The sequence below is a fragment of the Hippoglossus stenolepis genome, chromosome 17 (assembly GCF_022539355.2).
Source record: "Hippoglossus stenolepis isolate QCI-W04-F060 chromosome 17, HSTE1.2, whole genome shotgun sequence".
Taxonomy (NCBI): Eukaryota; Metazoa; Chordata; class Actinopteri; order Pleuronectiformes; family Pleuronectidae; genus Hippoglossus; species Hippoglossus stenolepis.
Window position 1 is genome coordinate 3,481,572 of NC_061499.1, and position 17,744 is coordinate 3,499,315.

At 40.7% G+C, this 17,744-nt stretch overlaps 2 protein-coding genes, 1 long non-coding RNA gene and 3 pseudogenes across 3 annotated transcripts in view; 4 read left to right on the top strand and 2 right to left on the bottom strand.

Moving 5' to 3' along the window:
- Nucleotides 1–17,744, bottom strand: part of LOC118124614 — a 478,051-nt pseudogene that overhangs the window by 159,229 nt on the left and 301,078 nt on the right.
- LOC124851132 (major histocompatibility complex class I-related gene protein-like) overlaps nt 1–17,744 on the top strand; it is a 208,199-nt gene that overhangs the window by 85,689 nt on the left and 104,766 nt on the right. The window lies entirely within an intron of this gene.
- Nucleotides 1–17,744, top strand: part of LOC118124654 — a 247,630-nt pseudogene that overhangs the window by 57,645 nt on the left and 172,241 nt on the right.
- LOC118124626 (major histocompatibility complex class I-related gene protein) overlaps nt 1–17,744 on the top strand; it is a 106,058-nt gene that overhangs the window by 15,106 nt on the left and 73,208 nt on the right.
- LOC118124623 lies at nt 1,867–5,277 on the top strand. Its single transcript, XR_007034962.1, has 3 exons — nt 1,867–2,229; nt 3,028–3,046; nt 5,266–5,277. It is a non-coding gene; the product is annotated as an uncharacterized LOC118124623 (long non-coding RNA).
- LOC118124619 overlaps nt 9,438–17,744 on the bottom strand; it is a 268,444-nt pseudogene continuing 260,137 nt past the window's right edge.

The following is a 17,744-nucleotide window of genomic DNA, read 5'->3' on the forward strand; positions in this document are numbered from 1 at the left end:
GGTGACAGTACAGTGAACATGGTGAGCGGTGGTGTATTCCTCTTTTGCTGGGCTGAAGGTAGATGAGCCTTTCCACAGAGAGACGGGACCGTGGAGACAAGAGACGAAAACAGGGAAACGAGGACAACCGTGAGGCGGGGACATCCCCGAGCCAATGGGAATTTAGGATCAGCCTCAACGTCACTTAAACTGGTGAAATCGTAACTGAGGTTGTGGTGAAGGAAAAGTGAAAGCAACGAACCGCGTAGTGTTATAACTTCACACCCTGTATAGTCGAATAATATATGTTTAAGATAATTATACGTAGTGCAACACATTTGTAAGATACTCTGCTTATTGTATTATTGTATTTTTAAGATATTGTACTTGTAGGATAAATGTATTTGTATGATAAATGTATTTGTAGGATATTGTACTTGTGGTGGATAATGTATTAGTCAGATATTGTAATTTCTGTATGATAATGTATTTGTAGTATATTGTAATTTGTAGACATTGTACTTGTAGGATAAATGTATTTGTAGGATAGTATATTTTTAAGATCATTTATACGTAGTGCAACACATTTGTAAGATAATCTGATTATAGGATTATTGTATTTGTAGGATAATGTATTTGTACAGTTTCTGCTCACATCTTCTTATGCATTTATTTTTCCAGATTCATACGAGGTCACCATGACCTTTACTTTGACCTCTGAAATCTAAAATCCAGTTCATCTCAAGTTAGAAGAAATCTTCCCAGAGGTCAGACGTCATATTCAAGAGGCCAAAAACATATTTTAGAGTCCAGGTGAATCCCCCACTCTTTGACCTTGACCACCAAAACTAACTGTCTGTCCAGAATCCAAATTTGTACCAAATCTACAAATCTGAAAACAGGCCCCCCCACAGAGGCAAACAACTAACTAACACAGATGAGCCCCATTGTTAAGACAGACAATATAATAACACAAGATAGTGAACATGAAGCCATATTTTACTTCTGTTTTACTCACAAGTTAAATAATAAAACTAAAGCAGAAAGAGAAACACAAGCATCAGATCAGACTCAGTTCTGTTGTGTTGCTGAAAACTGCTCAGACAAGAGAAATTTAACTCTTCTGTTGATGTTTGAACAGCTGATGTCGTGTTTCATTTCTGTTTCACTCGACCACTTCTGTTCACGAAGCACTTCTTGTAAATGTCGCATCATTTGTGTTCCACTGACCGATGTTTGACACTGAGGCTTGCTGGACAAGGCTCATCCCACACTCGACCATAAGAGTTCACCGAGACAGTTAAACAAATATACTGTGAGGTAGTGATGTCAACTCATTGAGAACCTGGGCTCTGTCCCACTTTAAAGGTCCCAACACACACCTGAGGGGTCAAAGAGAGGATTAAAGAAACAACAAAGTTCTCCTGCTCATTTCAAATGTTTTTTCTTCTCCAATCATTTCCTTTTAGAGGAATATTGGATCATTACACCAGATTGAGTTCAAACAGTTGTTTAAGAAATAATGTAAGTTTAAAGAGACGACTAATCTTAAGTGGCCCAAACCAGACTTGATGTGTTGTTTTATATATACAGTATATTATATTATATTTTGGTTTTGGATAAGGTTTTACTGAAGGTTTAGTTTAAAGGTAGGACTGAAGGTTTGAGTACGTCTCCAGAAAATCAATGTCCTCTGAAATCATGGAGGAGGACAGTGTTTATATGTGTGTGTGTACGGGTTAGATCTCTTGTTCAGTTCTCAGTTCAGGGAGGTTGTTTTCGTTTGCATTTGTTTGTTTGTGTGTTTGTTTGTGTGTTTGCAGGATGAGACAAAAACTTAACATGAAACTTTGTGGAGGGGTGGGACACCATTCAGATTCAGTGATTTAGTTTTTTGTTGAACATTTTGATTCTCAGAGAATAATTTATGGATCTTGATGATGTTGTGTTGTGTACTTCGGGGCCACTGTACATTCACTGTAACACACGCTTTTTATTCGGTTTTATTATGAAATCTTAACCGGAACATGCATTGTGTTTCGTGGCTGACTTGACAGACTGTGTGTCGGTGAAAGTGAAACTAAAATGAAAATGGACTTGAGGGGAAAACCACTGATCTCTACACACTAGAGTCTGAGTGTTATCAGCAGCTCGGAGGAGAATCTGTCAGCAGAAGGGAAACAAACACCATGACCGACTTTTCTACCATTTATAAACTCTGCCTGCTCACTGTCACCTGCTGCATCCAAGGTAGGTTTACCTTTCTGTGTCATTTTAGAAACAGGAAACACACATTCATGTAGAGATCAACTTCCATCTGGCATGTAATCCAATAACCAACTGTCCTCCATGAAAATGTGATTCCTAATGTTTATTAGTAGTAGTAATAAGTCTTTTTTTAACACATGAGGAAGGATATACTGTACACAAACAACTTGTACTTTCAGTTTATTGAAATACAGTAAAACATGAGTGAGTCATATGTGAGCCGAATTTAGCATAAAGACACAGTTACTTTGTCAAATATCTTATTTAATTTATTTGGCCCATGTGAGATCACTTCTTTAAACCTTTAGTATATTTCTGAAAGGAGTTTGGTTTGAAGCGTGCAGTGGCGTTGTGCACCCCGCCCTCTCGTGGTGGAAAATGTTATTACACCGTTAGAAAACGAAAGTGCAGAGGAATCAAAAAATAAAAAAATAAATAATAATAATAATAATAATATTGTTGTTGTTACATGGATTTAATCAGAGTTTTACTGTAATTTGATTTACAATATTTTAATATTTTCCCAGAAGACATTATGTATAATTCATTTTCATTTTTCATTTCCTATGACTGAAACTGCAACAGACTTATTAGTGAGTGTAACTATAGCAGGTTAATTCTGTGTTTCACTGGTAAATACAGGGGGACTGATGGAGTATCTCCACCACTGATTACACATTAATACGGGCTATAATATCAGTATTGTGTAATCTTGTTAAACTCATGTTTAACACTTTATTTATCTTATTTCTCTGTCATGTTCTGTTAAATTGTCTGAAGCCTGCAGCAGCAGCAGCAGGTGTCCATGTGGAGTGTTGGTTAGCAGGACCATGAGTCGTAGAGGAGTTGACGACTCAGGAAAAGTCTCTGCTTCATATCAGGACAGACGAAACAGCCGAGATGCAGCTGGCCAGAACAGATTCCTCCGAGCATCAACCCGGACAGAGTCTTTATTACAGGTGAGCTCAGAATGAGACTGACGGGTCTGTTGCCGCCGTCATTCCCCGATATCTACTACGAAGTCTCTGGCTCCAAGTGCACAAGATGGCAGCGTCGTATTCAGGATGTTTTGGCTTTACTTCTGGATGTTTGGAGAAAGGGAGACGCTGCCTTCCGTCTTTAACTACAGTCCATGGATACACGTTAACTTTCTGACTCTGTCCTCAGACCCGCTGCCACGCCTGCCACCAGTCCCTCGGCCCCCCACCAGAGGCTCAAGTGTGTGAAGGCCCAGTGTGAGATCAGCTCCCTTCCTGCATCAGCCCTCCTCCACACTCAAATGGGTTGCTCTCACCACAGTCACTGGCTTCAGCCCCAGGTACCTGCAAGCTGGATTGGTTCTGGCTGCGCTACTGGGGCTCAACAAAACAGCTGATCATTTCCAGCATCATGCGGTCTCCACGGCAACCAAAGAGCCAAATGGTAACACTGAGGAAAATGTATCATACCTGAGTCAGATGTGGTAGTTTGAATCTTCCTCCTCACTGTCTGTTTCCTCAGTGATCCTGAGTGTCAGCAGTAAAACTGCCTACAGTGCAGCCCGGCTCGGCCAGTGCTGCTGGACTGTGGTTTCTGGCCGATCCTTCCGCTCTGTCTGTCGGGTTTCGCCGCCGAGTGGCGTACCAGTTCAGAGGCAAAGGACGACTGGTTCTGGCTTACGACGGTAGCGACAGACCGCGGTGGCTGACACCCAGGGGAGGAAGGGGCCACACTGGACTTTGAGGGTTTGCACCAGAAAGGAAATGCATCCTGATCCTGCAGAATAAAGCGTCATCCGGATCGTATATTTGCACTGCATCTGCTGCACCTTCAGGCTCAGGTGGCGGTGGAGCTTGAGATTGTAGGTGAGGGAAGAGATTATGTTCTCACCCCTGTTGTTTGTTATTTGGTTTTTATTTATTTTTGTAAACAAGATCGCACAAAAACAATGAATAGATTTTCAGTAAATTTGTGAAGGATGTGGTTTGAGTCCGGGAAGAATCATCTCTGTCCACTGAATATTTTGGCTTTCAATCAGTATTAATCTCCGTCTATACTTCACATGCATGAAAAACGCAGTTTCATCGAATCCCCGCACGCTGGGTGCTCTGAAATTGTCACAGATTGTACAGCATTCGCTTTCAAACCACACTGAAATACACAAGTTATAGAATTAGCACCAGCTCTGTAATAAACGTGATTCATTGGGGAACAAGAGTAAAAAGGATGAACTTTCTCTTTTTGTTTTCAGAACCTCCATCCCTCTCCATCCACCCCTCCCCTTTCCTCTCGCTGTTCCCGACAGACTTTGGTTGTCCAGTGTGAAGGCCCGGTTTCGCCCGGTCTCCTGGAGCTGAGCTGGGAGTTTGGGAAGGCGCAGATGGGAAGTCCAGACCTCTTGGAATCAGCCAGCGACCGGCCACAGGCAGGCGTGTGATGGCACACGACCAGAGCACCGCTGGAGCTCGACACTCTAACCTGGGCACGGGGGAGCTCACCTGTGTGGCTTCGCCCAATTTGAGGCACACGACGTGGCCAGCACGCCCCCAGTGTCATCAATGTAATGTGGAAGAATTTGGTTTTGTTAATATAAGATATGGGTAAAGTATGAAATAAAAGCAAAGAGTCAAAGTAATGTTGAGGTAAAACTGATGTTCACCCTTTTCATTTCATCCTTGAGAAAAATAGCTTTTTATGGGGGATCGTTTTAACTCGTTTGCTACATGTGAAATGTTAAAGATTAAATGAATAATTTTCATCCTGATTGAGAATAAAGAAGCAAATCTGATATGAGAGAATCCATTAAGGCTTCAACTGTGTCTCTTCTCTTTTACAGGATTCAGTTCTCCGTCTATTGAGGACTCGATGGCGATGGTTGGGAAGTACCGTGTTTCTATTTCGTTTCATCAAGGTGGTCTCCTGGACCTTTTCCAGCTCAGTATCAAAATAAAACAACAGCAATTGAACAGAAACATTATTTCTAAACTGGGAGGCCAATAATTATTCATGGAATGATCTTGAACCATTTAGGTGGAGTAGCAGCAGCAGGTCTTTACTCCAGCTTCTGTGGACTGAGTCCTGCAGCAGATCTTTACTCTTCGCGGCCCACCATTGCAGGTCATTTTACAGTTTCAGGAGAAATCATAACAGGCCAAATAGACAGGTTTAGAACGGACACTGCATTAATATTAATACAATTTAATAAAACAAAATATACTTTTTTTTTTAAAGTGTGAGATATGTCAATATGTTTTAATTGTTGTCTTTTTATCTGTCTGTTGTTTATTTTCCCACTGTTTACAGGCACTGATGTGGCAGATAAAGTGGAAAAGGTAACTATTTCAAACACCAATAATAATAAGATTGTATTGTATTTTTGTGGAGCTGCTTCAGGATGCTCACCGCTCCATAATAACTTTCCACATTGCCCTCTTACAGAAAGAGAAGTAAAGAAGCGACTGAGGTGTGACACTTGTCAAACACCTCAACCGTCTGCTTTGAAACTCTGAGTGATTGCTTCCTTTTTTCTTTCTGTGACAATTATGTTTAGTTTATTGATAAATCTGTGTGAACATTTGTTTTTAGAGAGTTGTTTTTTTCTACAGATCTTGCTGGACGCCTTTTGAGCTATTTAATCTTCTGTTTTAACTATTTTCATATTCTATATTTTTTGTGCAAAAGTAATAACAGGCAGGAATCAGGCACGCTTGAAAGGAACGTTTCTGCTCATCTAAAAACTCCTGTTGTATTATTCTCCTGTAAAGTGACATATTGATACGATCATTTCCATAAACACTGGAAATAGAACAACAAATATGTGTAATGATGCTCCTGTACAACAATGATCACCACTGAGAAGGAAAACACTTGTGCACCACATTGTGCAAATAAAACAGTGCACAATTTGTACATTGTATAAAAATAAAAATGCTTCATGTACATTCATGACTAAAATATGAACATTATTATTATAACTATTGTGACCGGTGTGTGTACTTTAAAAAACAAGGGGACCGTTATCCAGTATTATGAGACAATGTGACTTCCGTTGTCCTTTTCAGAATAAAACGGCGTAGTGAACGTACGCCATCTTGTACAGTTTTGTAAAGAATTAGATTAAAACCTGAACTCAGAATATACTTGAATCATTATAGAAAGGCTTTTCTATATATATATATATATATATATATATATATATAATTACTAATTAAATGTGAGTTGAGATTTCAACTATTTTCGTTGTATTTTAGATTAATCTATAGCTTTATACACGTCTTTGAATTTTACATTTTAAGTCTAAATTTGATATAACTATTCATGAAATTTGATTCTAATCTTTTCATGCAATCATTTAATATTGTCACAGCTGTTTTTTAAACAGATAAAAACCCTTATCTAACCTTTCCTCCTCAGGAGGAACCAGAGCACCGTGGCTCTGTCTCTGTGTGAGGCTGCTGTGGTGATGTCCTGATGCACATTTGTCCTGTAAACTGACACAATAGGGACAATGCGTGATGTCATAGTCATGCTTTACAAGAGGACTGTGCACGGAATCGTTTTCTCTTCAGCTACCACGCTACTTCCTGATTTACCTCATTTCTGACAATTTTAGTCTATTTTTTTTCTATGACTTGTGTCTTTTGTTGAACGAGAAACCTGTTCTGTTCCAAACATTGATGCATTTCTCATATTGCAGGAAAAACAACCATCTTGGTATCGGTTCCAGGAATGTGGCTGTCTGGGCAACTGCTTACAAAATCTTTTTAAAGTTCAGACTCTGCTGTTACGATTATTTCATCAACAGATAAGCTTCTATTAATCACCTTGTTTTTGTTAGATTTTTACCTTCATGCAGGACAGAAAAACATCCAATCTTCATATTTAAGAATCTGGAACAAAGAAACAAAAAACTATTCGCAATGTAAAGTGAAAACATTCCTGGATCTGTCCACAATCCCATTCCGCAACCAAAATTGAACGAGTTCCTGCCTGGCCCAGAACACATCCTTCCACCAAGTCTAATTATAATCCATCAAGTAGTTTGTTTGTGATCTTGCCTACAATCATACAAGTAACTGGGGACAATGGTGAAAATATCTTTGGACAATTATAGGAACAAGTATTTGATTATGTATAATAGTTGCTGATTAATCTTGACTAATAGATCAATAGACTTATTGTTTCTGCTTTGTTTAGTTTTATTGAAATGCGAAAAGTGAAAAGTAATTTGTTCTTTGCGTGTTACTGTTATTAGTCTATCATCACAGAAGCCGTCATTTCCTGTCTGATCTAAATGTTCCAGCTGTCTGTTGCTTCTACGACATCCTGCAGTATCGGTTTCCCTCGATCAACATTCTCCTGTTTGTATTTCCTGAAAGCAGAAATAAGGAGTGCTTTGGATGGCGGTGGCTCCCGCCTCGATGGCGGATAAGATCATAGTCCTTGACGATGATGAAGAGAGAGTGCTCAACCCTCCTCTGCTGCTTCCACCTCGTCCACGGAGCAGCTCAAGCCAAACATGTCTCGCCACTCAAAGTCCAGCAGCCGCTCCCACATTACATCTAGTTGAGCCTAAAAACTAATTCCTTCACAGTTCCGATGTCATCAGTTTCCGGGCAGATTTCAGTTTTCCCAGGAAGAAGCAAAGCACCGCTCTGATCTGAGTGAGTGTGAGCGAGAGATCAGTGGATCTGCTCATGTCTGATAATGAAAACACACTCAATCACAAAGTGGTTTTACACACGACTACAAAAAACAACTGTATAATAATAATAATGAGATTATTAAAGACAGCAGCAAATCAAACATGAGAATTTACTTCATAATAAACCACCAAAATCATTTTCTGTCATGTGTAAAATGTCTTTGTCATTTTCCCCCTGTTGAGAGTCACAGGTTTGACCAAATAGCTTTTTCCTGCTGCCTACAGGTCAAATCCACATTAGTTTATTCTCTGGGGGACAATAATGAACATTTGAACTTTCACAGATGTGTTGAACTTTCTACACGCTTGAATCACAAAGAGGCAGAAATCCCAGAGAAGATCAGAGACTTATTAAAAACAGAAGTACAAAAGGAATGGAAACAGCAAAGCAGCTTAATGTAACATTTATCTATAAAAACCCAACAAGAAGAGTAAGTTGAGCTCCTCAACGCTCAGTTTTTACACTGTAAAAATGAAAAATTGGAAATTGTATTTCTAAATATAATCAACAGAGAATATTTAATGGATTTAGAACGTATTTGTTTCAAACTAACTTTACTAAGTTAAATTTGTAAAGTTGCTGAAGTTATGTTGGCAAACACAAAATGGCACGTTTGTGATAAGACACGCCTCATGTCTCATCAGGGAACGCGACTTAACATCATAAAGGTGAGTGTTTAGTTGAACACAGGACAGAAATTCTGGTCCTGCAGCTGCATATTTGGGCGCTGTGGCTCAGAGGTAGACCGGATCGGCCCACCAACCAGAGGGGCACAGGTTTGATCCCCAGCGACTCCAGTCCGCATGCCCAAGTGTCCATAAGCAAGAATCAGAATGCTAAACCACCCCTGACAGCTTCAGGACAATGTGATTGACGTGGTGACAGAACAAACACTGAGTGAGTGAATGTGACTGAGTGAGTACGGTAAAGTGTCTGAGTGGTCAACAAGACGATATCAATGTATTAAAATGTCTACATGGAGAACATCACTGCTCAGGTGATCAACTTCACGCCTGCATGTGGAATAAACTGCTTGAATTTCTCTTGAGCCTGACGAGCAGGGACACTAGAAACCGTAGCTTTGAGAAAATGTGAAGTTAATTTTGCGCTGTTCGAACCTTTTAATTTTTTCTGTGTAAATGTTAACAAGGCGAGATTCGTGAGTCACATACCAACAGATTTATGGAATCATGAGACAGATTATATTTCCAGACCCTAAGATGTGGATGTGTTGGTGTCTATATATGTACATTTAGATTTGTATTATTTAAATGATTTTACAAGGATGCCCCAACACCAGGAATATAAAACTGTAACTACGATGATCTTTAAATTAACTGCATGTGAACAGTGTTGTGATACTTTCATTGTTTTTGAAAATGTGTTTTACTTCACTCCAGGTAAAGAAAAAGTAATAATCCTCATTTGGGAAGTTTACATTTCTTATTTTTAACTAAAAGATCAAATTTAATAGACGCCACCATTTTTTTTCTTCATATTTGTCAGTTGTGTTGTTTGTATTTCAATCAATGTCTGACCCTGAATATCAGTTTATGATTTGAGTGATGAATAATCAATGAGTTCCCAGCGTAAGGGGGAGACTGTGGTGACACTGCTTCTCGTCCATAAACCTAAAGAGAGAAAAAAGAAATCAAAATGAAATGTTCAGTTCCACAAAGCCACGTATTTTATGTATTTACAGTATTGAGACCTAATATTTCCATGATTCTCTCAGTGAAATTAAAGTTTACTCAGAAAAAATACACTAATCTTAAATTGATAAGCCCTTAATATTGGGTTTATTAACATTTGAATTGTTGTGTCACTGCTGATATTTGAGTTTTAATTCAACATTTAATCTGTCCTATTAACGTGAATGTTTCTGATCTGTGCCTTGCTCTCAGCAGATTGTTTTATTTCTAATTAAAACAGAGGTTTTACACATGATCACACATATGTTACTTTGCACTTAGTTTGAGGCAGTTTTGTTTAACAGATGAAGCAACTCACTGTGTTCAGGAGGACGTCTCACTTGGAGAATTAGAACCTCGTTCACCTGATCTCAGCGGCTGTAAGGAAACTGGATCTGTTCCAGCTGTGAGGTCAGAAACACATCGTTAGTCCATCCTCCTCTGAACAGACACTTTTATTACAAACCACCAACACTGCAGGGAACAGTCCTGAAAACTCTCTTCAGCACAAAATCAACACTATCTAATCTACAAGGGTTTACTAGAGTCCTGCACTGGGTCAGGTTCCTGTGGGAGCCTCTATCCACTGAAATAAATATGGGCAGTAGTGTAGACAAGGCCTGAGTGAACATTTGTGGCAAATTTGAAGAGATTCCCTCGAGGCATTCCTGAGATATCGTGTTCACGAGATGGGGACGAACGGATGAACAGCCTGAAAACATAAATCCTCCCTGACTGTCGCCGGTGTGGACCAGTACAAAGTGGACCAGTACAAAGTGGACCAGTACAAAGTGGACCAAAGAGGTGTTGGGGGTGTTTTATAAAACTGGACATGTTAGTACTTTCAGCTGCTGTGCAAACGTGACGTGATGTCCTCATAAAGCATGTTAGTATAAAAGAAAACAGAATAGAAATAGAAAGTTTTACTTACCAGGTGAGGGACATTGGGCTGAAATAAAAAGAAAATACAAATGATTTCAGTTATTACAGTAAAAACACAAACTGAATTGTGTCATGTTTTTTCTCGTGGCGATCCTCCTCAAACGATCGACAACATACTGTCACTTTATTGTTTGTGTGCTGGACGCTGTGTGCAGAGCTTTTATAAACAGTCTGTGGTGCAGAGGAAAGTAGAAAACTTTGTGTGAACCCTGCAGCTCTTGAAACAGATGTTGTGTGTGAGGAACTGAAGTTTGTTTAGTGAGGTTTGATCTGAACGAGCATTAATTAGAAAGTCTAAAATCAAAACACCAGAAACATATTGGACAAAGCTTCTGTGTTGGTCTCTCACCTTCTTCCTCCTGTACACGATGAGTCAATGACAGCGCTGACGACAGCGAGAGCGACCACTGCAGCGATGATGATGATGGTGGTCACGTCGGTGGGCTTCTCTGTGAGCAGAATGCTCGCACCTCCCAGCCTGGGCAATAAACAGAGTTGGACGGCGAGATGTCTCCTGAACCACAATCCTGTCCTGAGACACAACAAACACACACAGGCACAAACGTGTGAAGTTTTGTCCTGCTATTATTTCTACTTGGGACGACATGTGTTGACTGTATCTGTGCTTATTTCGCTGGTTTGTCTAAACTTTTTGCTTCGGTAACTAAGTCGTTTCATGGACTCATCTTCTACAACAGAGCAGCAGTCGAGTCTTAACAGTGACTATAATGTTCACATGTTGAAACCATAGACTAATGGAAATAAACACAGACGACACGTCTCCACTTCCTCCCACTTTCCTGAAATGAAGCTAAAATATCCCAGATACGAACGCCGCCATCTTGCACATTTGGACTCTGTGCAGTAGTGAACGGAGGAATGGAGCCACGGTAACGAGGTCCCGCCGATACACATGCTCTGTCAATCATGAGCTGTCAATCATGAGCTGTCAATCATGAGCTGTCAATCATGACATTTCACCCTGTTTTTATAGCATCAATCAGCGACCGAGACGCTTTGGCTTCACTTCTGAGGAGCCGTCATGTCGTCCATCTTTATTTACAGTCAATGGTTGAAATGGTTATAAACTGCCTGAAGAAATGTCCCTAAATGTCTGTTGTTGCTCGAGGTAAAGAACGAGAGATTTGTTTGTTTTTTCTGCTTCATTAATTCTGTAGAATAAAAGTTTTCAAACATCAAACATCCACCCTGATCCCAGTATGTCTGTGAAAGGCTCACATCTGACCCATGATAAATCAGTCTGGCTCTAGTTGAGACCTGCAGAAACACTTCATGGAATAAAATCATACAATCATACAATTCAATTTAAACATTTATAAATGTGTAAATCTAATTGATCAATGATAATATTAATAGTAATAAAATCCTCAGACACTGTTGCAAACACATTGAAACTAACTTAATTTTTCAGGGTCACATGATGATGAAGGGGGGGGCACATGCACTGGTTTAACACTGATCTAAATTTATTCATATACATTGATGAAAGAAAACTTCTCCTGCTACACATCAGCCAACATGACCTGCAGGACTGTTACTGTAGATGAAATGTGAGTTTCCCAGCTATCACTGGTTCAAGTCTCACTCTGTTGGACCTACTGAGTCTTTGTCCAGTTTGGTGACGATGTCCTCCTTCACACCAGAGATCTGGAACACACAGTCGTACCTCCTCCAGTCTTCAGGGGAGATTGATGAAACCTTCAGGTCAGCGCTCATCTGGAAGGTCCCGTCATGGTTGGGGAGGACCTCTCTGAGGTCCACGTCCTCATGAAGCTCCTCCCCGTCTTTCCTCCAGAACAACATGACTCTGTCGGGGTAGAAACCTGTAGCGTAGCAGCTGACTGGAGAGGAGGGAGACTTCTGGAGGAGAGAAATCCTGGGAAGCTCTGGGGAGGAAAAAGAAAGACAGTTTATGGGTTATTATAATGTATTGCAAACTAATAACATCATTCCTGTTTGATTCCATTTATTTAGCATTAGTCATGTCTGTTAATATACGAGACAAGTGAACAAACTGAGATGTGAGTGAGAGACAGAGGCTGAAGTGATGCAAAGACACTGGGGTGGACGATATGACGTAAAAGTAATATCACAGTATTTATTGACAGGTTTTATATCACAGTATTTATGAAGTAAACTTCCTGTAGTGGACAGGTCCTGATCACTTCTGATTAATGTTGGTATTTTTGTTAAAGTGCAAAGTGAGTGCAGGTCGGTCGGGCAGTGAGGAGGGAGGACACTCCGGCTGGGTCTCAATTCAGGGGCGGCATCCTTCAGAGGACCCGGTCTAATCCATTCATCAGTGACTCCAAGTGAACTGTGCCAGATGTAATGAAGTTCCCTAGGGGCAGTCCTATTATGTCACATTCACAGTAACATGAGGTCACTGTGACCTTGACCTTTGACCTCCAGGCACCAAAGTCTAATCAATAACCAATCAATCTTTGAGTCCATGTGAAAGTTTGTACCAAATCTGAAGCTGATCTTACAATATAATGTTAAAAAAAACATAAACATACTTTGTGCGACTACCGTGACCTTGACCTTTGACCTTTGTCCACCAACATGTATTCAGGTCATTTGTGAGTCAAAGTGAATGTTTGTGCTAAATTTGAGGAAATTCCCTCAAGACATTCTGGAGATATCGTGTTCAGAGCAATGGGACGGACGCCGAGAGCATGATGCCACTAGGTGTCTCCAGAGCGGAGGCATGAAAAGAGCAGAGAGAGAGAGAGAGAGAGAGAGAGAGAGAGAGGAGGGAGGGAGGGAGAGAGAGAGAGAGAGAGAGTGAGAGAGAGAGAGAGAGAGAGAGAGAGAGAGAGAGAGAGAGAGAGAGAGGGAGAGAGAGAGAGAGAGAGAGAGAGAGAGAGAGAGAGAGAGGAGGGAGGAGGGAGGAGAGAGAGAGAGAGAGAGAGAGAGAGAGAGAGAGAGAGAGAGCGATGATAACAGACAGTGAGCAGACTGAGTCCCAGCTTCTGTGTATTTCTCTCGTTCGCTGCCACAGAGAAAGAAAGAGGAACATTAAGTTGATGGAGGTTCTGTGATGTCACCTGTTCTCAGCAGAGAGCTCCTCCCGTGCTCCATGAACCTCTTCAGAAAGGAAGGACACTCCTGGAGGAGGTAATTCATAATATATGCGAGTCGAGCTTTATCCTGATCCCACTGCAGTTTGGTGATGACACTCTGTGGTGTTGGAGCGATCCACGTCTCTGTCTCCAGGTCCAATGATATGAAGTCTTCTCCATCATAACCATGCTGATTAAAACCTTTAACTTCTCCAGTCTCATCGTCCCATTCACATCCAGTCATCACCTGGTAAATGTGAAGACCTGAGAGAGAGACAGAGATCTGAGCTGTTATCTTCACATCTTCACCACACACACACAGAGAGAGACACAGAGAGACACACAGACAGAGAGAGACACACACAGAGAGACACACACACACAGAGACACACACACACACACAGAGAGACACACAGAGAAACATACACATCCGCACACAGACACAAACACACTCACACTCACATACACACACACTCACTCTCACGCACACAGACACAAACACACTCGAACACAGACACACACTCATATACACACACACTCACACACAGATACACACACACACACACACACACACACACACACACACACTCAGACACAGACACACACTCCTCACACACACACACACACACACACAGACACACACACACAGAGAAACATACACATCCGCACACAGACACAAACAAACTCACACACAGACACACACAAACTCACACACAGACACACACTCACACACACACTCTCATGCACACAGACACAGACACAGACACAAACACAAACACACTCACATACACTCACACACACACACACACTCTCACGCACACAGACACACACACACACTCACACACACACACACACACAGAGAGAGATAGACATATTCACACACAAACACATACACACAGACACACACAGAGAAACATACACATCCGCACACAGACACAAACAAACTCACACACAGACACACACTCACACACACACTCTCATGCACACAGACACAAACACAAACACACACACACTCACATACACACACTCACACACACACTCTCACGCACACAGACACACACTCACACACAGATGCACACACACACACACACACACACACTCACTCACACACAGACACACACACTCTCATGCACACAAACACACTCACACTCACATACACACAAACACACTCAAAAACAGACACACACACACACTCACACACAGATACACACACACACACACTCACTCACACACAGACACACACACACTCTCATGCACACAAACACACACACTCACATACACACACACACTCTCATGCACACAGACACAGACACACTCGAACACAGACACACACACACACACACACACACTCACACACACACACTCTAACAGAGACACACACTCACACACACACTCACACACAGATACACACACACACACTCACTCACACACAGACACATGCACACTCTCATGCACACAAACACACTCACACTCACATACACACACACACACACACAAACACACCGAACACAGACACACACACACACAAACACACTCACACACAGATACACACACACACACACTCACTCACACACAGACACACACACACTCTCATGCACACAAACACACTCACACTCACACACACACACACACTCTCACGCACACAGACACAAACACACTCGAACACAGACACACACACACACACACACTCACACTCACATACACACACACACTCTCATGCACACAGACACAGACACACACACTCTCATGCACACAGACACAAACACACTCACACTCACATACACACACACTCACACACTCTCACACACACAGACACAAACACAGTCACTCACACACAGACACACACTCACACACATGCACACACACACACTCACACAAACACACTCACACACAGATACACACTCACAAACACAAACACACACTCAAGCACACAGACACACGCACACACACTCTCTCATGCACACAGACACACACACACACACACACACACACACACACACACATACAGTACACACCTCCACCAAAGCCCAACAGTCACTCATAAGTATCAGTCCCCTAAACGTGTCCTATTTGTTTCATCAAGATCCGCGAGTTACTCTCTGAAAATCAAGGAAAGCGTTGAAAACCTAAAGAGATAAAAGCTGTTCCTGGATCAGCCCCTGATCTGCTCCTGAGTTTCATGAGTTCTTCTCTGACCCACAACACATCCTTCCACAGAGTTTACTGATAACAACTAATTCACAGTTGTTGATCTTTATTATTTTCTGCTGATCAGGTCAGAAGTTAAATGTCTTTTTCAGCACTACAGTATATAAATGTCTTCTGGCTTTGACTCTGTGTTTGGGTGAATCTGATCTAACGTGTAATTCTCTGCTGTGTTTATTACTTTGTGGACACACTGTGGTCAGCACAGGGACGTTCATCTGTTGCTCTACTGTTTATTTTATATATTTCAGGTTCAAACTAATCATTCTTGTTGATTATGTATTTTTTAAATTAATCAATTACTTGTTTAAACTGAAGAAAGTATCAGAAAGTAGTGAAAATGTCTGTGACTGTTTTTAATTCATCAAAAAGTACGAGAAGCAACAAACTCTAATATTTAAGAAACATCACAAAACATTTGAGATTTTTACTTGATAAAAAAAATTCTGATCATTTAAAAATCTATTGATCACATGTTTGATTAATTAGTAAATATTTTGGATCAAATCAAATTATTAAAAAATGTCTGTGTGTGTGTGTTTGTGTGTTTAAGTGTGTGAGTGTGATTGTGTGTGTGCGTTTGTGTGAGTGTGCGTTTGATTGTGTGTGTGTTCATGCGTGTGAGTGAGTGTGTGTGTGAGTGAGATTGTATGTGTGTGTGTGTGTGTATAATTGTGTGTGAGTGTGTTTATGTGTGTGAGTGAGATTGCATGTGTGTGTGTGTATGTGTGCGAGTGTGTGTGTGCGTTTATGTGTGATTGTGGGCGTGTGTTTGTGTGTGTTTATGTGTGTGCGTGTGATTGTGTGTGACTGTGATTGTGTGTGTGTGACTGTGAGTGTGTGTGCAGGTGTGTGTGTGTTAATGTGTGAGTGCGTTTGTGTGAGCGTGCGTGTGATTGTGTTTTGGTGTGTGAGTGTAATTGTGTGTGTGTGTGATTGTGGGTGCGTGTTTATGTGTGTGAGAGTGTGAGAGAGAGTGTGTGAATGTGTTTGAGAGTGTGTGTGTGTATGTGTGTGTGTTGTGTTATTATTAGAGAGTGAAATGTAAACAAACCTCCAGTTTGGTTGAAGCGTTCCTTTAAGGTTTCTATGTAGTTTTTGAAGTCCTGCTGTACACCCAAATAAATCTGAGTCTGACTCTCCCAGAACTGTGAATCAGTTGCGTTTAACATCCAGTCCTGTTTGGGTTCTGCTTTCTTTGTGTTGCTGTCATACTGACCTAGCTGAACTTCATCAACCAAACACACAGCCACAAACTCTGGAAGGTTTGAGACTTGAGAGGACCCAGTGAGGAAAAACTTCAGAGAGTGAATCCCTGCAAGAAAAAGTTCAAGTCATGACTTTAGTTTTCAGACTGTTTTATAAATCACTGAGAGTCAAGAAGACATGAAGCACATTCAAGACAACTTCAGCTGTTGTGAGGTAAAGAAACACAAAAACACATTCATAGATAAAACGTCTGCTCCAGAGTCCAGACTCTCTTTACTTTGAATATTCTGCTACGTCTTAAAAATGGATTCAATCTAACGACTCAAATGTTTAATATTAGAAAATAATATTTTCTACTGCAGAATATTTAATGTGAAGTGAAAACTACTTCAATTTCCAGTTACTCGATGAGACTTTTATTCTTAAAGTCCTTAAATAGTTGGTTTCTCTCTCTTTATATATCAATATATATTTATCCATATATACACATATACATTTATACTGGACCCAGTTAACAAAACAAAGTGGGACATTGTTACAGGAAGGGCTTGACTATTTTTTAAATGTTTAGACTCAGAAAATATTTGACATATTTGACATATTTGATTCATATCAACAGACTGAACCTGTTATTTCTTCACAACTTTTTATAAACCAACATGAAACATGAGACACGTCAT